Here is a 23,274-nt window from a genome sequence, read left to right as displayed (position 1 = left end):
TTGATTTATGTGCATATGGTTTCTCATTACTCTGCTCGTGCAAGCTCAATATGTCCTTCACCGAGTCCCGGGCCGGGTACGCATTCGTACAACTTCTTTGCATTATTCACCGAGTCCCTCACTAGAGGGCCGGGTACGTTATATATATATATATATATATATATATATATATATATGTATGATGATATGATGATGTGATGAGATGGAGATGGCGGCGGGATGGCATACCGAGTCCCTTGCTAGCGGGGCTGGGACACGCTATTCACCGAGTCCCTCACTAGAGGGCCGGGTACGGTATGTATATATATGTATATCTGCATGCATACATGATTATGATTATGATATGATTTTACTCACCGAGTCCCTCACTAGAGGGCCGGGTACGGTAAATATATGTACGATGATATGACGATATGATTATGATAAGATTTTACTTACCGATATATGCATATGCATGACAAATGTTTTCAAAGGCAAGTCTTATGATTTTATGTACTCTTTACTCCAATATGGTCCCACCTACTATATTTCATGCTTTACATACTTAGTACATATTCCGTACTGACCCCCTTTCTACGGGGGCTGCGTTTCATGCCGCGCAGGTACACCCAGATGAGTTGAAGACATTAGCAGAAGATGTTCCAGCGGGATTGGCGAGCTCCATTTGCTCCGGAGTGCTACCGAGTCAAAGTATTATGTTATAGTATCATGTTCTGTGTTAGAGACTTTGCGCAACAGTGTCGTGGGTATAAGATGTCGGTTATGTAAGCGGCTATGTAAGCCGACGAGTTATTACGCATTGTATTATAAGCTCTGTATGTTTCTATATGTTACAGATTTTCTTTGATTCGAGAAAGGCAAAAAGCATATTAATTTTTGAAAAACTTCCGTTGTATATTTGTGTCATGGTTTGACTGTCAGCATGATTATGAGTATTATGTGAGTCAGCGGGTTCGCTCGGCCCTAAGTAAGGGTCGGGTGCCCATCACGCCCTAACGAAAATTAGGGTGTGACATACACCCTGCTTCGAACCTGTCTGGAGCTAAAGTATCTGGACCCTAACTCACATGACCATTCCACTCTCTGAGGATTGTACCAGCATTCTTAATTTTCTGTTCGGTATGCTCGATAATAAATTGTTTGTGGTTCCCTATTTGGGGTGTCACTTGCCTTCTACCAAATTGCCTTAAAACCCGAGATGGATAATAAGGACGGATTCCTCTAACCCGACTAATGGCACAAATGGGCAATTTTTGCCCCGAACTACTATAGTTGCAGATGTGAAGTCGGGGAACATCCATTGAATCCGATCCTCAGTCAAGTCAGCGAAGAAATTAGCCCAACCAGTTTTGGACATAAATCCGAGAGCTGGGCAGTAATCTACGAGGCGATTTATCCTGTTCTGTCGACTCTAACCCTAAACTGCTTTGGCCATGCTGATGTGTTTTCCACTATTGCAAAGAACAAATTACAGCCCTGAAAGTATCAAAAATGACTCCGGAATTTTTCTAAAGCCTGAAAAATGTCTGCAAGTATTATGGGTGCGAGGTCAAAATACTTGGTTTCATGATCCCTGGTTATGCCGTAGCGCCAAAGGTCTAACAGCTTCCCATTCTTCTCTACTCTTGAACTCCCTTTGATACAAAGTATACCCAAAAACATCCCCGAATCTTCGATACAAGTCTCTAAAGCTGTAGTGGGCCCATGTGCCCAAGGCGCCCCAGTCAAAGCAAGAAATTTCATAATCTAGCCAACAATCGACCTCTGAGGAAACAACAAATTATGGTCCAAAGGTCACTTTCTTAAACAGGTTCCACTACTATCTATGGCGTCCCTAATCTCATCTAAAGTTGGATTCATCTCAATATTCCCGAAATAGAATTACATTTTCTTGCCGTCTTAATACCCGGCAAATACCTTCATTAGCTCCACGCGACCCTTCATTGTCATGATGGAAGGTAGATTACCTAGAGTGCAGCTAATTGTCCTTCGATGGGCATCACCTAACCATTCCCACCAAGCTCTGAATAAGTCTGAAGCCTCGGTAACTATGTCGAAATGGATTCTGCATTCCATCTACTAAACAAAACACAATTAAGATTTTCCCCGTTCTCATAGGATCAATGGTTCATCACATAGGCACAAACATGTTTCCACTTAGCACATAAATGATATGCGGTGTTTTTTGGGTCATAGACCGTCCGAACACAAGGTAGTCTCTCTTAATGATCCTTAGGTAGGTCGGAGATACCCAAGGCTTGTCTAAGGATACATGCTCTAGTCTAGTAGGAATTTGGTGCTCTATCTTAGTTTTCACTAGAGTGGGCTTTTCACAAAAGATTGGGAACCCAAGCAGACGACTGGGGCTAAACCGTTAGGGCTGTTGGATGATTGCAAACCAACCCCGCCTCATAACTGTTCCAAAAGAAATATTTTAGTTTTATACCGAAGGAACGACCGTGTGCTCCGCGAAGTCTCCTTTGGAACAAAGTGTAAAATAAGTGCCAGGAGTGGCGGAGTTATGATATGCATGCAATGATAGTTAATAGTTGCGGGAAAGTAAATACATAAACAGTTAAAGCAAATATACTCATATTATATTGGAATCCTTATGGTTAGAACCTTTAAGCCCCAGCAAAATCGCCATCTGTAGCAGTTCGTATTTCGCGGGCAGGTTAGTGCTCGGAAAGCTACTTTGAACTTGTTGGTGCTCTTTCGGACTTTGTTTTAAAAGAGTCACCACCTAATTAGGAAATTAGGAAAACCAGCTTCGAAGGATTTATTCATATACAGTTAAAAAGCTGTAACGACCCGTTTAGTCATTATCGTAAAAAAATTCTGAAATATACGCAACCGTGTCTTCCTGAACCTTTTCGTTTGCTAAGTATTTTTGATGGAAATCTAGCCTAGAGGGACCCATTGTACGGGAAGGAATCAGAAAATCAACATCTGGGTAGGGGACCCAGTCAGATTGCCTCAGCGCTGGGCTAAGCACTACAACGGTCATGCCCCAGCAGCCATACGTTACACCTCGTGGTTTCGAACATTGAGATTCGTTAGGTGTTAGTTGTGCAATTGTAGACACTGGAATTATTATCAAAGATATACGAAATTATAGGTGCTTATCTTATGATTATGAGGGTTAAGCTCATGTAACAGGTCACGGAAGGGTTCGAGAACAAGTGGATCAAGGAGATTAAGTTTTCGAAACATTGGAGGAAAGTTGGGTAAGATTTTGTACGATAATTTTGGTCTAACTTAGGTGAAGAATATCTTTTAGTACATTAGGGGTTCTGATATGAATCGATTTGGGGATGAAACCAAAACAACTCAAAATGAGGAAATTAAGGATAGAAAGAAAGGGGATGAGGAATAGAGATAAATACTTGACCCGAATGGGGGAATCCTATGGAAAAATCTAGGTATATGAAATCTAAACCCTTCTAATTTGAATTCAACAACCCAAAAGAACCAAAGCAATATGAATTCAAGGCAAGATATTCGCATGAAATCCATAAATGAACAATCTTCATGAAATCATTGGAAATAAACGGTTCAAAGACTAACAATGGAATCCACCATTAAATCATCACTCAAATATTCATCATCAAAATCTAAGTGTAAATTAAGGCTAAGTCTAATACTTATACTCCTAGAAATTAGAAGAAAGCTAGCTATTACATATTTGCCCTTAATGAGGCAAGGGACTTGTTTGGCTAGTTGGGATGTTGGCTTGGAATTCAAAATGTCTCTCCTTTGCACAAAGCTTGCAATTGTGATCATTTGCATTTATGCCCCTTGACTTGCACGTTCGACCACTTTTACGTTTCTAACCTTTTGCGTTTCTAGCCATTTTTGATTGTCGGCCTTCTTTCTTGTAGCCTTATCTTCAAGCCTCGCCCAAGCCACCTCCCACACATCATAGGCCTCATTATGGGACATATATGTGCCTCCAAAGGCCTTCAACTCCATCCTTATCATCCGTGCTGCTTATAGAGCTTGAAGATCCATATCTTGGCCTTAGATGTAAGTTTTGAAATGAGGTGTGCCAAGTAGGATCATATCATCCTCCCCTTAGTCAAAAGGATTCATCCTCGAATCTGAACCTAGCAAAACCCAAGGGAAGACATACGAAAAGATACTCCTCAAGAATTGAGGGGTAGCACACAACGCAATAATCACATATTCATGCCAAGGATGAACAAACTTGTGGTACAACCACACGTCTATGACAATCATGACTAACATTTGCACACATAAGGTATCAAGAAGTTGATTCCTCCAAGGTTCATGACATAAGGATAGAGTAATAAAACCAATGGATTCAAAATACGAAGTATGCAACTCGACATTGGTTCTATTTGACATGTAGCACAATGTCCAAACAAGGACACTCTCATTTTTCAAACAAGGACTCTCCCAAGATAGTGCTCTCAAATCACACAAGGTGTCACCCGGATCAAAGGGGACGAACATCCATCTAGTATGGTCAAGAACACAATCGGCTAGATCATAAGAGCCTTCTCCCACATAAGATGCACTCCCTACATGCTCAAGAATGTCATCATATGCAAATAAGTAATAAAGAAAGGTATCACGTAAAATAACTTCCTCATCAATATCACTCCCCAATGTAACCTCACCATACGATTCAAGAACAAGATTATCCATTGGGCTACTATGAAGTTGAACATGAAACGAAGAATTTGCAATTTCTAGACAAGAATCACCTTCCTTTGTAACACTTTCCTTCCCCACAAATGGATCATAATTCCTCAAAGGAAGATCTCCATCATGGGAAAGAGTGTCCTCATCCCATAGTAGGTTACATATCACATTATAGTCTCCAAAGGAAACCAAACGTTCAACATTACCAAACACCCCACTAGGTTCATCACTCTCAGTAGTTATGTCAATTTCGAATAACGCATTATCTATAAAGAGAGAAGGATCAATGAACAATGAAGAATCAAAGCATGCAATCTCACTCTCAAAAAGACAAAGGTCATTTTTCAAGGCATTTTCGTTCTCATAACTAACTACCTGACACATAACACCATTAGGCTCTTGCGTCTCCACAAATGACAGCAAGTCAAGGTCATGGGACTCATCTCCATAGGTATCAAACACAGGTGGTGTGTCATATTCAAATTCACTATCAACTTGGTCAAAGTTAGCACTAAATTGAGATTCATTAGGTATATCACACCATTTCTCAATTAGTGGACTATCAATAGAAGCAAGTGAAGCAAGTTGACCAATACCATCACCCATGCTAGTTGGACACAAATCGACCTTGCTAGAAGATTCAATTCGGTCATCGCTAGGATCAACTAGTTGGTGCACTAACAATTCACATGAAAATGGATTAACATGCATATCAAGAGGATCAACACTAGGTGGACACAAGTTGAACTCAAAAGAAGAGTCAAGATAGTCATCAATAGGATTAACTAGTGTTGGCCCATCCATTTCAATTACATTGTCAATTGTCATTATATCATTAGGCACATCACAAGGCAAAGATTCATTAAGCTCATTTAGGGACAAGCTATCATTTATACTCACTTCAACAATATGTTCATTCACATCATTTAGAGAGTTAAGATTAGCTATTGTACCTTGAAGTTCGCATTCATCTTCTTTACCTCGGGTTTCATCTTTGGAGCTCACTTGCCCCTTCGGGAAGCTTTCAACTACCTCAAAATCCTTTAAAGGTTGAGGTTCATCATTTGTCTTGCTTCCGATAATACCTTACACTATCAATAAGACCACTAAAAAAGAAAGAAAACTTATAAGGGTTAGAAAGAGGTTGTGACAACTCTCTCACATCACTCCTCACTTCCTCTCCTTTTTTCTCTCTAGAGTTGTCACTTTTCACTCCCTTACTCCTCTCAATCTTTTCTCTCTCAATTTTTTGAGAGTTAGAACAAGTGCCAAGTATTCCTTTAGAAGGGCTAGGGGAATTCTCCACTTCATCCCCCTTTTTTACTTCACAAGGGTTGGGTTTATTTCCTTTCAATTATTTCTCCTTGAGCATTCGAAAGAGTATTTCCCTTATGTACTCGATGTCTTCTTTTATCTCCTTGAACCCACCACTTGTGCTTGTTTCTTCTTTGGGATCATTCCTCACTTGAGGCCCCTCATTCCTCCTACTTCCTTCACCTATCGTCACTCTTCTCCTACCTTCCATAACATAACCACCTTGAGAACATGGTAACCTCAGATTAGGATAAGAGTAATGATTCATTGCATTCCTTGGAGTAGGATAAGATGTCGGATTTGAGTAACCGCCATAAGGACTTCCATACCCGACATGTTGGTCATCTCCCCTCAACACTTCTCTCCTCCTACCCTCCACATCATAACCATATTGGGAACATGGTAACTCCGGCTTAGGATAAGAAGCATGATTCATCGTGTTTCTTGGAGGAGGAAATGTATACTCTCTTCTCCTTCTAGGCGGACTCCTACTCGGCCCAATCCACACACTTATACCTTTTAGTTTAGAATAGGAAGTATTATAAGGCGATGCACGTGAATATCTATTAGAAGACCCCTCATAAGAATTATATGCAATCCTATTTTCTTCACAAGCATACTCACCATGAAGTGCATAGCTAATAGGCTCATCTTCACCACATTCTTCCCATTCTTGCAAGTTCTCACCGAGTGGTTCATATCGAAAGTGTGAGAAAGGAGCATACCTCAATTCACCCCCATGTCCATGGCCTGTAGGATGAGACTCTTTATGCTCGTATCCACCATAGGACTCTTCTTCATACTCTTCTACTCCTTCTTCTTCATAAGCCTCATGAGGTGTTGCCTCACAATTGCCCTTGGAGTAGTATTCTTGACCCTCGTACGAGTTATGATCGTATCGACCATGTTCCTCAAATGACTCATGAGTACTATCACCATCATATTCATTGTAAGAATAGTGATGCTCGTATCCCATGTCGTCTCCCTCATAGCCCCCATATTCATCATAGTCATACCCTCTATTGCTAGAGGCATAACCTTCAAAATCATCTCCACAAGACTCGGAAGCTATGGATGACATCCTTATCTCTTCTTCTCCTTATGTCTCCTCTTCTTAGTAGCAAAAGTTCCTCACGTCACTCGTAGTTGCACTCAAGCTTACCTCTCAGCCTAAAGCTTCTTCCAAAGTTGGTCAAGAACCCTTTTAATCCAAATCAATTCACAAGATTGCTAACCTTTGTGGAGGACTAGATTCTTGTTAATCGAAAGACGGACGATTCGATAAAGCAAAAAGGACTTGAGCCAAAGAAGTTTCAATGATATCCAAACAAGAAAAGCTTGAAAGAATTGGCACGAAAGAATTAAGGACTCAAGAACTAGTTGACAACTAATAAGATAGATTACTAGCTGTTAAATAGTTGTAAGAATCAAAGAAAGGAAGTTAAGAAGGAATCAAACCATTTTTGAACACTTAGAACAGCCTTCTGATGGTCGTGTGATAGTTGTGCATCACACATTAGCGCACAAATAACCCCTCTCTGAATCTAACACTTAGAAAAAATTCCATAGTTTTCAGAGTCATGCGATGGTCATGCGTCGCATAAGGAGCGCACAAAATACCCCTCTCTGAATCTATGAAACATGCTCTGATTTTTCTGAGATTCTGGCAATTTTTTTTTTTGGTCATGCGTGTTACACCCCGAAAAATTTCGTGTTACCAAGACTGTAGACGGCTTAGTATGAGCTCAAGGGAGAGTAAAGTTATACAAGGATTAGGGATTAATATTATATTATATGAGTATAGGAATAACATATAGATGACATTTGGAGACCGTATGGTGTAAATCAGTCAATACGTTATTTGATGAATAGCCCTCGTAACCTTAAGTTAAGGTGGGACCCAAATGTCGAGGTTTTATAAAGGACATATGAAAAGTGATTTGAGTACATGGGAAGTTGAGCAAGTCTTAAGAAGGACCCTTAAGCCAAATATGTGCATAAGCCCTCCAAAAGGATGATTTAAGGATACGTTTTCGGATGATCTGACTTGGAGGGGCCACAACGCTATTATAAGTTTGGAAATTAGAAACACACAAAACATTAAAGTTGTATATAATTGAAATATCTTTCCAACCATAGGTCGTGGGCCCTCATACGATATCGGGATCATGAGTTATGGCCGTTTTAAGATAAAGACTCCAAGCTGCCAAATGGCTTCCGCGGTCCCGCTTGAGAAGGTCGGTGGAACCGAATTATGAGGGGTATAAATACCCATTAACTCCATTTTTTTCAGAATTTTACATTCTCAATTGTCCTATAAACTTCTCAACACAACCCCCAAACATTTATAGCCCATTAAATCAACAATTTAACAAGATTAAACCAAACTAGTCCATGAAAGGTGATTGTTCTTACTTCTACTTGATGTTGTGGTAAGTTTGGTCTTGAAGAAAGTTGGTGTGGCTGAATTTATTCAATTATAAGGTATTTTGTTCATCCTATCTCTTATGTTGAGTTGATTTGAAGGTTTAGCAAGTCTTAAAAGTGAAAATAGTTATGGAGGAAAGGTCATAAAGTGTCGTGTTGTAGTTGTTGTGTTTATGGACTGTTTTGAGCATGTTATGACCATGTGGCTGGGCTGATTTACATGTATAGAGATGGTATCTAATGTTGTTGGTGTATTGATGAGGTTATGCTCCTTGATTGGGAAGAAAGGAAGTGTATATTGTTGTTGTATGTTGAAAAACATCGTGTGAGATGTTTTATGGAATATATTGGTATTGATAATATTGTTGTTGATGTTGGTATTGTTATTGTTATTGTTGGTTGCTGAATTGTGATTTCGGGCTAGGCATATAAATAGGGGAGATGCTGCCCGAATTTCGGCAGATTCTAAATGGATTTAAATTGAAGGCTTAAGACAAGTGTATGATGGTGAGCCTAACAATAGTATGGATGGTTTTATATGTAGATTTCAAGACAGGAGGTAGGTTGGAAAGTCGAGAAGCGAGCTTTCAGGTATGTTAAGGTTCGTCCCTTTCTTTCAAAGGCATGATTCCTATGTTTTGATTCCATACATGATATCCATAATATTTTTACTCCTAGAAGAGCTAGAAGTCTATAATTTCTGAGGATTCTTATGATGACTCCAATCCTAGAGATTTCCAAGTCTAAGGTTCTAGATGATTTCATGACGTGACTAAGCGTGCTAGATAATTCTGGATTATATTTAGAATATGTGTGCCTCAGCTTATGTCTGAGCGTGCTACATAATATGAGGCCTCAGCTTATGTCTGAGCGTGCTAAGGAATATATGGCCTCAGCTTATGTCTGAGCGTGCTACATAACATGTGGCCTCAACTTATGTCTGAGCGTGCTACATAACATGTGGCCTCAACTTATGTCTGAGCGTGCTACATAATTCTTGATTATATTCAGGATATGTGGCCACAGCTTATGTTATGGATCATTCAAAGTGAGACATGATAGTGGTCAAGATTATGGTAGTGATGAAAATCCTTATTATCGAAACGAAGCCAGTAAATAAACGAACTCTAAAAACTATATTCCTAGACAAAGGTAGGGATATCCGTATCCTTGACCTCTTAAGTCCCGAAGGGGCATCCATAAGTTGTACATTTTCATAATGATGTCTAATTCACGAAGGGAACGTTCATAAAGTTTTATCTTTCCTACGCATTTAACATTTGATTTTTGAGTCTCGAATGAGACAAATGAAAAGGGGAAGAAGTTCCCATTTTTGAGAAAAAGGGGAAGAAGTTCCCATTTTTAAGAAAAGGGAAGAAGTTCCCGTTTTGAACTAAAAGTTGCTCCGAAGGGAGTCTTTTGATGGTTTCCAAAGATTTTCATGCATTTGCATATTTACATACATGCACGACATTATTTCATGGGGATGGGAAAAAGGGCTAAGGCGTTATATACGCAAACCACCTGATCAGCTGGTATACAATGATTATGATGCCCGAAGGGGCCATTATGTTATTATGCCCGAAGGGGTTGCGAGCAGGGTGAAGGCATGCATTATATACATAAATACATATATATATGTATACCCATATATACTCATGCTGCATCAAAAGTTCATATGCATACATGTTTATCAGAGTTGGTTACAGGCACAGATTGAGTCTATTACTCTTTTATCATCCAAGTCGAGATATATTGTTTCCGTTCTGCCTTACATACTCGGTAAATTATTCGTACTGACGTCCCTTTGCTTGGGGCCGCTGCGTTTCATGCCACACAGGTGTATACAGATGATTAGAAGATATTAGCTGCAGGATGTTCCCAGGCTATCACCTGGATTGGTGAGCTCCATCTCAGTTCGGAGTGTTGCCGCGTCAGAGTGCTTATGTTATGGTATCTCGTGTATGTTAAAGACTTTTGCAGACAGTATCCTGTGGATAGTGCGTCGAGATGTCGACAATTGTGTAAAGCAACCATGTAGGTCGATGTGTTTTTATGCTTTATTTTTTTAAAAGGTTTTATTGTGACTAAAGGTTTTCTTTGAATTAACGATAACGGAGAAGTCCCTGATTTGACGAAAGAGTTTTATTGAAAAGTTTTTTTTTTACCTGATGGAAGCGTTATTTCATAAATTAAAGGTTCATAAAAAGTTATGACTCATGGATGGAATGGTAGTATGGCACTCAGCCGAGTAGGGTCTTGGGTGTCAGTCGCGGCCCTCCGGTTTGGGTCGTGACAATGCGATGGTTGTGCAACGCACAATCAGAGCACAAGCACCACCGTCCGATGGTTGCGCGAAGCACAGCCAAAGCACAGCCTCCTGTGACGTTTTTCTCAAACTTTGGGCCGAATTTTGTGAATTTGGCTGATGTATTGGGCCCACTCAATCTAGGATCTTTCCTTTTTGGGGTGGAAAAACAACTTTCTATAACTTTTGGGAATTCTTTGGATCAAACTTCCTTTTTGGTCTTCTTCTTCACTATAAAGATATGAAGATGCTCAAGAACATGAAGAAAACCTAAAATTCAATTCACCTCCAAATCAACTTATTTTTCCACCAAATTTCAGATCTAAACTCTCTTTCACCTATAGAACAAAGCCCAATAAGAATTAACCTCCAATTTAACCTCAATCACCAAACCCACTTTTGATTTCTTCAAGAACAACAATGGTGATTTTACCAAACACCTCCAATCACTCCCAAATTCGAGATCTAGATGGATTTGACTACAAGGAACTTGATTCTAACTTCAAATCCAACAAACAAACAACATAAAACCAATTCTCGATTTTTTTTTGGAATTTTTGATTTTTTTTTTTTTTACTTTTCTAAATCAAGGATTGAAGAATCAATAGAATGATCCCTCTACCTTGCTCTGATACCAAATGATACGAATCGATTTGGGGATGAAACCAAATCAACTCAAAATACAAAAATTGAGGATAGAAAGAAAGGGGATGAGGAATAGAGATAAATACTTGACCCGAATAGGGGAAATCCTATAAACAAATCTAGGTATATGAAAACTAAACCCGTCTAATTTGAATTCAACAACCCAAAAGAACGAAAGTAATATGAATTCAAGGCAAGATATTCTGATGAAATCCACAAACGAACAATCTTCATGAAATCATTGGAAATAAATGGTTCAAAGACCAACAATGGAATCCACCATTAAATCTACTAAACTAAGCTAAACCCTAGCTAAACAAACTATGATAATCCTATCATCACTCAAATATTCATCATCAAAATCTAAGTGTAAATGAAGGATAGCTCTAATACTTATACTCCTAGAAATTAGAAGCAAGTTAGCTATTACATATTTGCCCTTAATGAGGCAAAGGCCTTGTTTGGCTAGTTGGGATGTTGGCTTGGAATTCAAAATGTCTCTTCTTTGCACAAAGCTCGCAATTGTGACAATTTGCATTTATGCCCCTTGACTTGCACGTTCGGCCACTTTTGCGTTTCTACCCTTTTGCGCTTCTAGCCACTTTTGATTGTAGGCCTTCTTTCTTGTAGCCTTATCTTCAAGCCTCGCCCAAGCTGCCTCTGACACATCATAGGCCTCATTGTGGGGCTTATATGGGCCTCCAAAGGCCTTCAACGCCATCCTTATCATCCATGCCACTTGTAGAGCTTGAAGGTCCATATCTTGGCCTTAGATGTAAGTCTTGAAATGAGGTGTGCCAAGTAGGATATGAAACAAAAGCCTAAATTGAAGTTCAGGAAGTCTAGTTTCCAATGCAACAAACCGCGCAGCGATCTGACATTAGAATCAAACGCTATAAGCGTTTTAAAATAGGCTGCCAGGGCGAAAATTAACTTTGTACAAAAGCGCCTGGAGGTGGCGCGAACGCGCAGAGGACCAAGGAATAACTCAGCGTAAATGGGCCTCAAGGGGGCGCGAAAGTGCTAAGTAAATTCTAGGTCGGTGCAAGCTGACTCTAGAACATTATATAAAGGGGTTTACCCCCTCATTTCTCATCCAAGCACCCCCAAACCTCCCCTAAAGAATTTGGAACTTTCCCCCAACTTCCATTCATCAAATTTTAATACGAATCAAGTATAATCTCGGGATTTAGGCCGAATAGCTTATAGTTGTTATTATAGTATCGTATTACGATGAATCTTGGCTTAGATTCAAGGTGAAAAGTGAAGATATTGCAGTTCTAGCGGCAATAAGGTATGAATCTTCCCTTATTGATATTGATTTAGGTTTACTTATGGAGCTAAAGCTATTAAATGATTGTATAATGAATTTGTTGATTGAGAAATTGGATAAACATCGTGTGAGAAGTTTTATGGAATAATTTGGTATTGATGAGGATGTTATTGGCGGTAGTGCTGTTGTTGTTATGTTGGTTGTTGGTATTGTGATTGCGGGCTAGGGATATAAACAGGGGAGATGCTGCCTCAATTTTGGCAGATTCTAAAGGAGTCTAATTTAAAGGCTTGAGATAAGCATACAACAATAAGCCTAACGATAGTATGAATTCTCTTGAATGTAGATTTTCGAGCTTGGAAGGATAAGCGTTAATAGTAGGGGACCGAAAAGGTATGTTAAGGTTGTTCATTCTTTTCTTGGCATGATCCTATGTATAGTAAGAATGTAAAGAAAGATTATGACTAGAAATTTGTCAGAATAGAGCTTGTCATATTATCACATTGTTCTGGATGTTATGTCATTCCCTCTGAGGGGCTGTATCCCATCCTTATGTCCTTGCGTTCAGTGGGAGACCGTAGAGACATGTTGCAGAGTCAGTATTTTTTATCACATGCATGATATACATAAATATACATTTTATTTAGCTTGGTCAGTTATTCAGTGAGACATTTTCATTAGCCTAGCCTACGGGTCAGTGAGACAGATATGCCTGGCCTACGGGTTAGTGAGACAGATATGCCTGGTCTACGGGTCAGTGAGACAAATATGCCTGGCCTACGGGTCAGTGAGACAGATTTCCTGACCGATGGGTCAGTGAAACATATTGCCTAGCCACTTGGCCCGTGAGATTTTACAATTGTCTGGCCATTTGGTCAGTGAGATATATAATAGCATTATATTGCATTACATATGAGACAGGTTAGGTGAGACACACCGGGCATCTTTTGGCCTCCAGGTTGTATTGTTTCAATTCAGTTCAGTTTCAGTTATCACTTGCCTTACATACTCGATACATTATCTCGTACGGACATCCTTTTTGCCGTGGACGCTGCATTCATGCCTGCAGGTATAGATCGACAAGCTGATAAACCTTCCTAGTAGGCGAAATCTGACATCAGCTAATTGGTGAGCTCCCTTTTTGTTCGGAGTTGCCAGGTCCTTAGAGCCTCTCCTTTTGATTATATATTGTATGGTACAGTCACACATTCCCTAGAGGCTTGTAGACAAGTCCTATCTATAGTGTGTCTGTGTGACCGGTTAGTTGGCCTGTATATGTCTAGTTTGATACTGACGGCTTGTACGGTCACAGCAGCCTCATCAGTCTGCTCAGTTGTGTGTATATATATATTTTAGGTGTGTGTGCCCAGTTCAGACGAGATAACCAGTATTTATATATATTCAGATTACAGTCTCGCTGGCTTATTTCTTTTGTCTGTGTGCAGGTAGGCCTTATCGACCTAAGATGGGAGGGGGGGTTCTCTCCCAGAGCTCCAAATTTAGAGTGGTTCGCTCGCGCCTAGTTTGGCATCGAGTACCAGTCACACCACTTCAGATTTGGGGTGTGACAAACTTGGTATCAGAGCAGGTCTGTCCTAGGGAGTCTACAAGCCATGTCTAGTAGGGTCTTGTTTATAGACGTGTTGTGCACCACATCATATAAACAGGAAGCTACAGGGCATTTAGGTATTGGTTACCTTTCTTTTAGATCTAAATCTTGTTGTAGAGCCAAGTCATAGGAGATTTCAATTAAACTTACCCCAGAGCTCCAAATTTAGAGTGGTTGGCTCGAGCCTAGTTTGGCGTCGAGTGCCGGTCAAGCCACTTCAGATTTAGGGCGTGACAAACTTGGTATCAGAGCAGGTCTGTCCTACAGAGTCTATAAGTCGTGTCTAGTAGAGTTTTGTTTATAGACATGTTATGCACCACATCATATAAACAAGATGCTGCAGGGCATTTAGGAATTGGTTACCTTTATTTTAGATCCAAATCGTGCTGTAGAGCTAATTCATAGGAGATTTGAGTTAAAGTTACCCTTTCATATTTGTACACAGCTATGCCAGTGACTAGGAAGGCTGTAGCTAGCCCGAGAGCTGATACGGCGGTGGCGGCGACGGGAATAGTAGGGCACACCCGGCAGTCGAGGCCCAGTCGGAGGGCCAGGGTGAGACCTTACCCTAGCGATCATCGATGAATCCATCACCCAAGGAGCTCCCAAGGGAGGCAGCAACTCCAGTACCCCCTCCCGCACTGACAGACCAGGATCTTAGGAGAGCGGTGCACTTATTGACCCAGATTGTGACAACACAGAGATAGCCGAGAGCACCTGTTGGAACAGTAGCTGCTGATGGGTCTCACAGTTCGAGGGTTCATGAGGTCTTAGCACTTGACCCTCCAGAGCACTCAGGGGTTAAGCGGGACGAAGATCCACAGAACTTCGTTGATAAGCTCTAGCATATTTTCAGGGTCATGCATGCTACCGAGACTGAGGCAGCAGAGTTAGCAATTTTTAGACTTCGTGATATAGCTGTCTTATGGTATAAGCAGTGGGAGCATGACAAAGGTCCAGAGGCACCTCCAGCGCGTTGGTCTGAGTTTTCAGAGGCCTTTCTTGACCATTATTTACCGTTGGAGATACGATAGGCGAGGGTAGATAAGTTCTTAACTGTCCAGCAAAGTAGCTCCAGTGTTCGTGACTATTTCCTCCAATTTGATTTCTTGGTCAGATATGCTCCATCCTTCTTTGATTCAGTGAGGGCTAGGATTCACAGGTTCATATCAGGTTTGCACCCCGATTATGTTGAGGCTTGTACCACTGCGATGGTGAATGATAACATGGACCTTGCTCGTATCCAAGCATTTGGGAAAAACTGCGAGGGTCGTAGACATCAGCGGCGGGCGACCGAGAGCATGGAGAGGGAGTATCATAAGAAGGCTAGGACTGCCGGTCAGCAGGGTGAGAGTAGGGGGAGTTTCAAACCCCAGTACTAGGGTAGGCCATTTAGGCCACCAGCAGCTCATTCTCAGGGACACAGACCAGGGTATTATATTCCATTGGGACCAGGAGAGAGTTCTCGTATGTCCGGGTCACAGCAACAGAGGGGCCCAAGACAGGCTAGATTGCTATAGCAGCAGTGTGGTAGTTGTGGTAGAGTGCACTATGGGCGATGTCAGTATGGGTCAAGGGCTTATTATACTTGTGGTAGCCCAGATCATTTCAAGAGGGACTGCCCACAAGAGAGACTTACTAGTATGGCGCAAGCCGATGGGTTCTATAGTAGGGTCATCAGCATCGGTACGTCCTCTTGGGCGTGGGCCCCAGTCTTCAGCAGGCAGTGGCAGAGGTGGGGGAACAGCTTCTAGTGCAGGCAGTGCTCAGAACTGCATTTATACTTTGGCAGGTCGTCAGGACTAGAGTCCTCACCGTACGTTGTGTACGTTGACCATTTTGTTCATATAACGTTTATGCGTTGATAGATCCTGCGTCTAATTTGTCTTATGTCACCCCCCTTATTGCGGGAAAATTCGGTATAGCGCTAGAATTATTGAGCGAACCATTTTCTGTGTCTACACCTGTTGCTGAACTTGTTATTGCTAGGAAGATTTATCGTGGGTGTTCTGTAGTTATTTGTGGTCGTCAGGCCATAGCAGACCTTATAGAATTATAGATGGTTGACTTTGACGTCATTATGGGGATGGATTTGTCAGCTTCTGTTTATCCTGATCTGGGGTGTTGGACGAAAGATCGGCGTTTCCGGTTCCGGGGAACCGATTCCGGAATGGAAAGGTAATACGGCTTCGCCGAGAGGTAGGTTTATTTCCTATCTCAAGGCGAAGAAGATGATTTCAAAAGGTTGTATCTATCATATAGTTCGAGTCCAGGATACGAAAGCAGAATCGTGAGCTCTTCAGTCCATTCCTGTAGTTAATGAGTTTCCAGATGTATTTCTAGACAAGCTTCCAGGTCTCCCACCAGAGCGAGAAATTGACTTCGCTATAGATGTACTACCGGGTACTCAGCCAATATCCATCCCTCCCTATAGGATGGCCCCTGCTGAGTTGAAGGAGTTGAAGGAACAGTTGAACAATCTACTAGAGAAGGGCTTTATCAGACCTAGTACGTCACCATGGGGAGCCCCAGTATTGTTCACAAGAAAGAAGGATGGTTCTCTACAGATGTGTATCGACTATAGAAAATTGAATAAGGTGACAATTAAAAATAAGTATCCACTTCCGAGGATAGATGATTTATTTGATCAACTGCAGGGTGCTAAATATTTTTTCAAAATAGACTTAAGGTCAGGTTATTACCAGGTCAGGATTAGAGGGAAGGATATTTCGAAGACAACATTTAGGACTAGATATGGCCATTTCGAGTTCCTTGTTATGTCTTTCGGGTTGACTAATGCTCCATCTGTATTCATGGACCTGATGAATCGTGTATTCAGACCCTTCCTATACCTGTTCGTGATTGTGTTTATAGACGATATTCTGGTTTATTCTCGATCAGAGACTGAGCATGTAGATCTTTTGCGTGCGGTACTTAGAGTCCTCCAGGACCAGAAGTTGTATGCGAAATTCTCCAAATGTGAATTTGGCTAAACTCTATGGATTTCCTAGGGCATATTGTTTCAGACGAGGGCATCAAAGTGGATTCTCAGAAGATAGAGGCTGTGAAGACTTGGCCTCGACCCATGACGCCGACAGAGGTTGGTAGTTTTCTGGGTTTAGCAGGGAATTACAAAAGGTTTGTAGAGGGATTCTCTTCTCTTTCTGCCCCATTGACAAAGTTGACTCAGAAGGCAGCCAAGTTCCAATGGACAGATGCTTGCGAGCGGAGTTTTCAAGAATTAAAGGATAGGTTGACTTCAGCACTAATTCTGGCGCCTCCAGAGGGATCCGAGGGCTATGCTATCTACTGTGACGCTTTGAGGGTCGGATTGGGTTATGTATTGATGCGGCACGGCAAGGTGATTGCTTACGCTTCTGAACGACTTAGGAAGCACGAGAGCAACTACCCGACTCACGACACGGAGTTAGCAAACCATGATTCATGCACTTAAATCCGGAGACTTTACCTATATGGCGTTCATTTTGATATCTATACAGATCATAAGAGTCTTCAATACATCTTCAAACAGAAGGAGCTAAACTTGCGGCAGAGGCGGTGGCTAGAATTGTTGAAGGATTATGATGTTGATATTTTGTACCACCTGGGGAAAGCGAATGTGGTAGCAGATGCCCTCAACCGCAAATCTATGGGTAGTTTAGCATACCTGCGGGCTGGAAAGAGGGAGTTGGCTAATAAACTTCTTCAGTTAGCCAATTTGGGAGCTAGAGCGGTAGATTCAGGAGATACAGGAGTTATTATATAGGCTACAATGACATCATTCTTAGTAGCCGAGGTGAAAAGGCATCAGTATGAAGACCCTTCATTAACCCATTACAAAGAGATAGCCCCGCAAAATAAGAAATCACCATTCGGATTACTGGAGATGGAGTCCTCCGATATCTGGGTAGGTTGTGTGTTCTCGATATTGCGGGGTTGCGTCAGAAGATTATGGCGGAAGCTCATTGCTCCCGCTATTCTATCCATCCAGGGTCAACAAAGATGTACCGCGACATCAAAGAGGTTTATTGGTGGGATGGAATGAAGAAGGATATAGCAGTTCGTAGCCCAATGTCCTAATCGTCAACAGGTGAAGATTGAACATCAGAAGCCCGGCGAATTATTGCAGGCTATGGAAATCCCGACTTAGAAGTGGGAAGTAGTTAATATGGATTTCATCTCAGGCTTACCCCGGTCTCAGCATAGGTTTAATTCTATATGGATAATTGCTGATAGACTGATAAAATCAGCATATTTTCTACCTATCAGGACTACTTACTCAGCCAAGGATTATGCGAAGCTTTATATTAAGAGATAGTCTAACTTCATGGTGTTCCTATATCCATTATCTCCGACAGGGGTACGTAGTTTGCGGCTAACTTTTGGAGATCTTTTCAGGAGGGTTTGGGAACTCAGATGAATCTTAGTACAACATTTCACCCCCAGACAGACGGACAGGCTGAGCGTACCATTCAGACCCTTGAAGATATGTTAAGGGCATGTGTGATAGATTTTGGGGAAAATTGGGATGATCACTGTTATGTCTCGTATTTTATACATCGGGACAATTCGGTGTAACTATGATAAGTTAGGGCCAAAACCATTCCGGGATACAAAATCGGGATTTTTGACCTTCGATTTTATTTTGAGACATAAGTTGTGCGTGAATTTGTTGGCATGAAACAATTAGAAAAATTTGGGACCAAAAATGGAATTAATGGAAGTTGGAAATCATGCAAAAATAAGGCCCTTGGCCGTGTGGTGTGGCCCACAATTTGTGGACAATTTTAATTGGTCCAACACTTGTGGCCAAGGACACTTGTATAAGTCTTATATTGGCTTAGAAGATGACTACTAATTCATTTTCATCATCCAACACTTAGAGAAATAACAAGAAGTTGAAGAACCTCCACACCAAGGCTCTCGGCCAAGAGGGAGAAAAACCAACTTCAATTCAAGCCATCCCAAAATTATTTCTTTGATGCAAACCCACTAATTTGAGGTCCCTAAGTAGCGTGGAAGCGTTGTTCGTCATCCAACCATTCGTTGTGTCAATTGCAAACCCTAGGCAAAGTGTGGAGTTGAAGAAGAAAGGTAAGAATTGATTATGTTTTATGTGTTATAAAGGTTGTATGCATTTTATAGTATGTTAAAATGGATGAATATCATGAACATATAGTAAGTTGGAATTGAGGCCGTGTATATATGGGTTTGACCGTGTGATGTGTATGTTGTGATTAAGTGATGAGTTAAGTTCTATGTAGTATGTTAATTGTTGTAGTGTGAAGAAATGAATGAGAATTATCAATATGTGCATGTTGGTATGTTGACCGAATGTAACCTCCCATGTGTGACAAAGAATGAGTTAATATCGCTTAATGTTTTAGTTGTCGTCGTTATGAATTCTATGTTGGAAATGAGCGTTTAATGACTCAAGTTTGATGTTGTGATTGTATGGGCTGATTTGGAGGTTATTGTACATTTTGAGGTAATTTGTATATTTATGAGAATGATATCGTTATAGTGTGGATTGTTGATACAAATCATGATTCGGAAGCTAGAAATGGGCTATAGTTGTGTCTCGGGTTTGGGGGACAGTTTTCGGGCAAATTGGAGCCTTGTTGGATTGTTGGAAATATTGTATGAATTGTTTGAAATGTTCTTGAATGTTGTTAGCATGGATTCGGGTTGGTATTTGAATGTGTAAGCGTTGATGTTGGCTTGAAGGTAAGCCGTTGAATTGAATATTATGAATGTTGTTGAATGATGTAAAAGAGAATATTTAATGTTAGAATGCTTTCCGGATTGATTATTAATGTTGCTAGGTTGGTTGTTGTTGTTGTTGATTTGGCCGAGTTAAATTCTCGGGGTTGGCCTATTTATAGGGGAAATGCTGCCCAAATTTCTATAGAATTAAGGGCTAAATTGGAATTAAATGCCCAAATGTCTCTAGCTAATGTTTGGCATATTATGACTTGTTTGTAGACCTTGGGCAGCCCGAGATGTAGGTTGGATTTATCTTGAGTTTGAGCTAGCGTTGAGTGCGTACGAGGTATGTAAAGCTCAATCCTTTCTTCTCTTGGCATGCCTTAGTTTTAAATAGGCAATGACACGAGCCTCGAGGAAATTCGATTCTCGCAATCCGAGCATGTTTATGACTCTTATCCGTTCCTTGGAATTCGTATGTTGATATGATGAAATATTGGCTTTTATGTCTTTGAAATATTTGATTTCCAACTTTTGCATAAAAAGTTTAGCTTTTAAAGTGTTCCGTAACTACGAACACCCGTATCTTTCACAGAAAAGCTCGGATTGCCTCGATATGCTTGTAGGGAGTTTTTATGACATAAGATGAGTATGTTTTCATAGGCGGGCCCGACTCGGGTCGACACCTGCTTGTGGGCCCCGCGGCTTTCTTTCCGTTATGTACTTCGGATGACTTTTGACAAAATATGACACAATTAATATTCGATTTTAAAAGATGGTAATTTTACTTATCTTTTGAGTCTATGATAATGATTTTATGCATATGGTTACTCACATTTCCGTTCGTGCATTCTATTATATCTTTCGCGAGTCCCGGGCCGGTTCTTGTTGTCGTGCGCACTTTGTTATACTCCGGTGTTATGTTTGTGTTATGGTTCGCCGAGCTCCTCGCTAGGGGCGGGTTTATATTTGGTGTTATGTCTTGTGTATGGCGTTGTCTTGTGTGTGATATGTGACGGGGATACGGAGATTTGAAACCTTACGGTGTTATCTTGTGTTGTCGGCGCCATCGACGGGCGGGCGACCATATTTTCCGAGCCTTATGCATGACTTGTATTTTTTTTAAAGTAAACATTTTGATATTTTGGAGAAACGCATTTTACTTTAATCACGTTACAGTACTATATCTTACTCGCTTTTGCATACTCGGTTACATATTTCGACCGACCCCTTTTCTTCGGGGGGCGTTTCATGCTCTTCGGGTGCGGAGCGCGATTCGGTGATCCACTTTGTTTGGGACACCCTCTTTCTTTGTTTTGAGTGCTCCCCGCATTGGGAGCCACATTTGGTATATATATTCGCTCGTTGCATTTGTATATGTTTGTTCGGGGGTACGGCGGGGCCACATCCCGTCATATGATTTTGTTTGTGCATTTGAGAGGTCTGTGGACATGTATGTGGGTTACGCCCATTCTGTACAGTTGTGTTTGTATATTATTTGTTCTTGGCGATCCCGTTGGCGGGCCCCGTTTCGGCTTGCATTTGTATATGTTTTGGGCCGTTGCGCCATTTGGTAGCCTTGCCGGCTTTTGATATATATACGGTTGTGTTTGAGATTTGTTTGAGACATTTTGATATAATCTGAGACAGAGTTTGATATTGGTGTCTGTATAAGCTATCTGTACGTGATTCGGATTAGTGATTGTGTTTGGGTGCCCAGCTCGAGCACTAGTCACGGCCTATGGGGTTGGGTCGTGATGTATGGTAATTGCAGCGGTTCGTCCTCGGATGTCTCGCGCACCGTGTCTAGTAGTTTTTATCGGTGTGTTGTGCACCACATCTATAAAGTATACGAGGACATTTAGGATGTTATCTTTCTCCTTCGATCTTAGATCGTGCGATGAAGGCGTGGTTATCGGGATGACTCTTTTCGACGAAGTGTTGTTTTCGGGGCCGATGCCTCCGAGGAAGGCCACGGTGCTCGTAGGCAAGTCTACAGCGGCGGTGAGACCGGCGAGCCGAGATGACTACTGTGGGCACCGTGCCGCATTGAACGATATTGTGGCTCCGACGGCTGGACACGCTACGCCGCCGGTGTCGGAGGATTTGGAGCAGCCACGAGCTGTGCCACGAGGGGGCGGCTACTGTACACCCCAATTTACGATAGGGTGTGATGGGCACCCCGACCCTTACCCGTGGCCGAGCGAACCCTCGTACTAACGTAATACTCGTGCTCACATTGGGCCCTTGGCCAAAATCGTAAATACGTATGATTTCAAATCAAACACAAACTTGAACGTGCACAATCGTAATATCACATATAACAAAACGACGGCTTATGAGCCGCTCTGGCGAACCGATACGATGCACATGACTGCGTACGCAAAGTCTCTAACATGACTCGGATATATAATATGCACAAACTGCGACTCGGCGGCACTGCCTCGGAACAAAGTGGAGCTCGCCAATCCCGGCCGGAACGACAACTAATACCTTTAGCTCACTCAGGGTGTGCCGCGCGGCATGAAACGCAGCCCCCGAAGAAAGGGGTCGATACGGAATATGTACGGGTATAAAACAGAATACGGAATCATAGGAACAAAATACGGAAGAGACGTAATATGCAAAGTATCGAAAATATGTAGTTAAAAATGCAAATCATGCACGAGGCTCTTAGAACGGTGGTCGCCCGCACATCGTTGGCGCCACGCCACAACATCACACCGAAGATTTCGGATCTCCGTAACCCGACAAATCCCCGTAACACATCATAGCCGCCATCACACCATAACACGGCATCACACCAAACGGAACCGGCCCTGCAGAGGGCTCGGAGAACCGTAACACACTCACACCGGAATCTATCATAATGCGCACGAAGCATAAGGCGGGACTCGGTGAAGGAGGTACAACCATGAGCACGAGCGGAGTCGTGAGCATACATATGCATAAAATCGTAATCATAAATCATTAAGTAAGTAAGAAAATTCATATGCAAAAGTCCAAATGAAACGAAACTTACATTTTCGAAGGTCGTCCCGAATAGGCATAGAAAGGTCGCCGGGCCCCACGGACGGGTGTCGACCCCACGTCCGAGCCCGACTAGGGTAGGTAGGGGAAAGTTATGTCTTATGATCATACATATTATGTTTCGGGGCAATCCGAGCTCGTATGCAAAAAGTTACGGACGTTTGAAGGTTAAGGACCACTTTTTTGTAGTCAAAGTCTTTATAAAACCTTTGAAATTCATTCTTTTGAAAACATGAAAATCTTATTTTGGTCCCCTTAAAAATAAATGTTAAGGGAGAACAAAAGGAAATTGCT

This window comes from Lycium ferocissimum, chromosome 1 (genome assembly GCF_029784015.1).
Source record: "Lycium ferocissimum isolate CSIRO_LF1 chromosome 1, AGI_CSIRO_Lferr_CH_V1, whole genome shotgun sequence".
In the NCBI taxonomy this organism is placed as follows: Eukaryota; Viridiplantae; Streptophyta; class Magnoliopsida; order Solanales; family Solanaceae; genus Lycium; species Lycium ferocissimum.
This window is presented reverse-complemented; position numbering follows the sequence as displayed.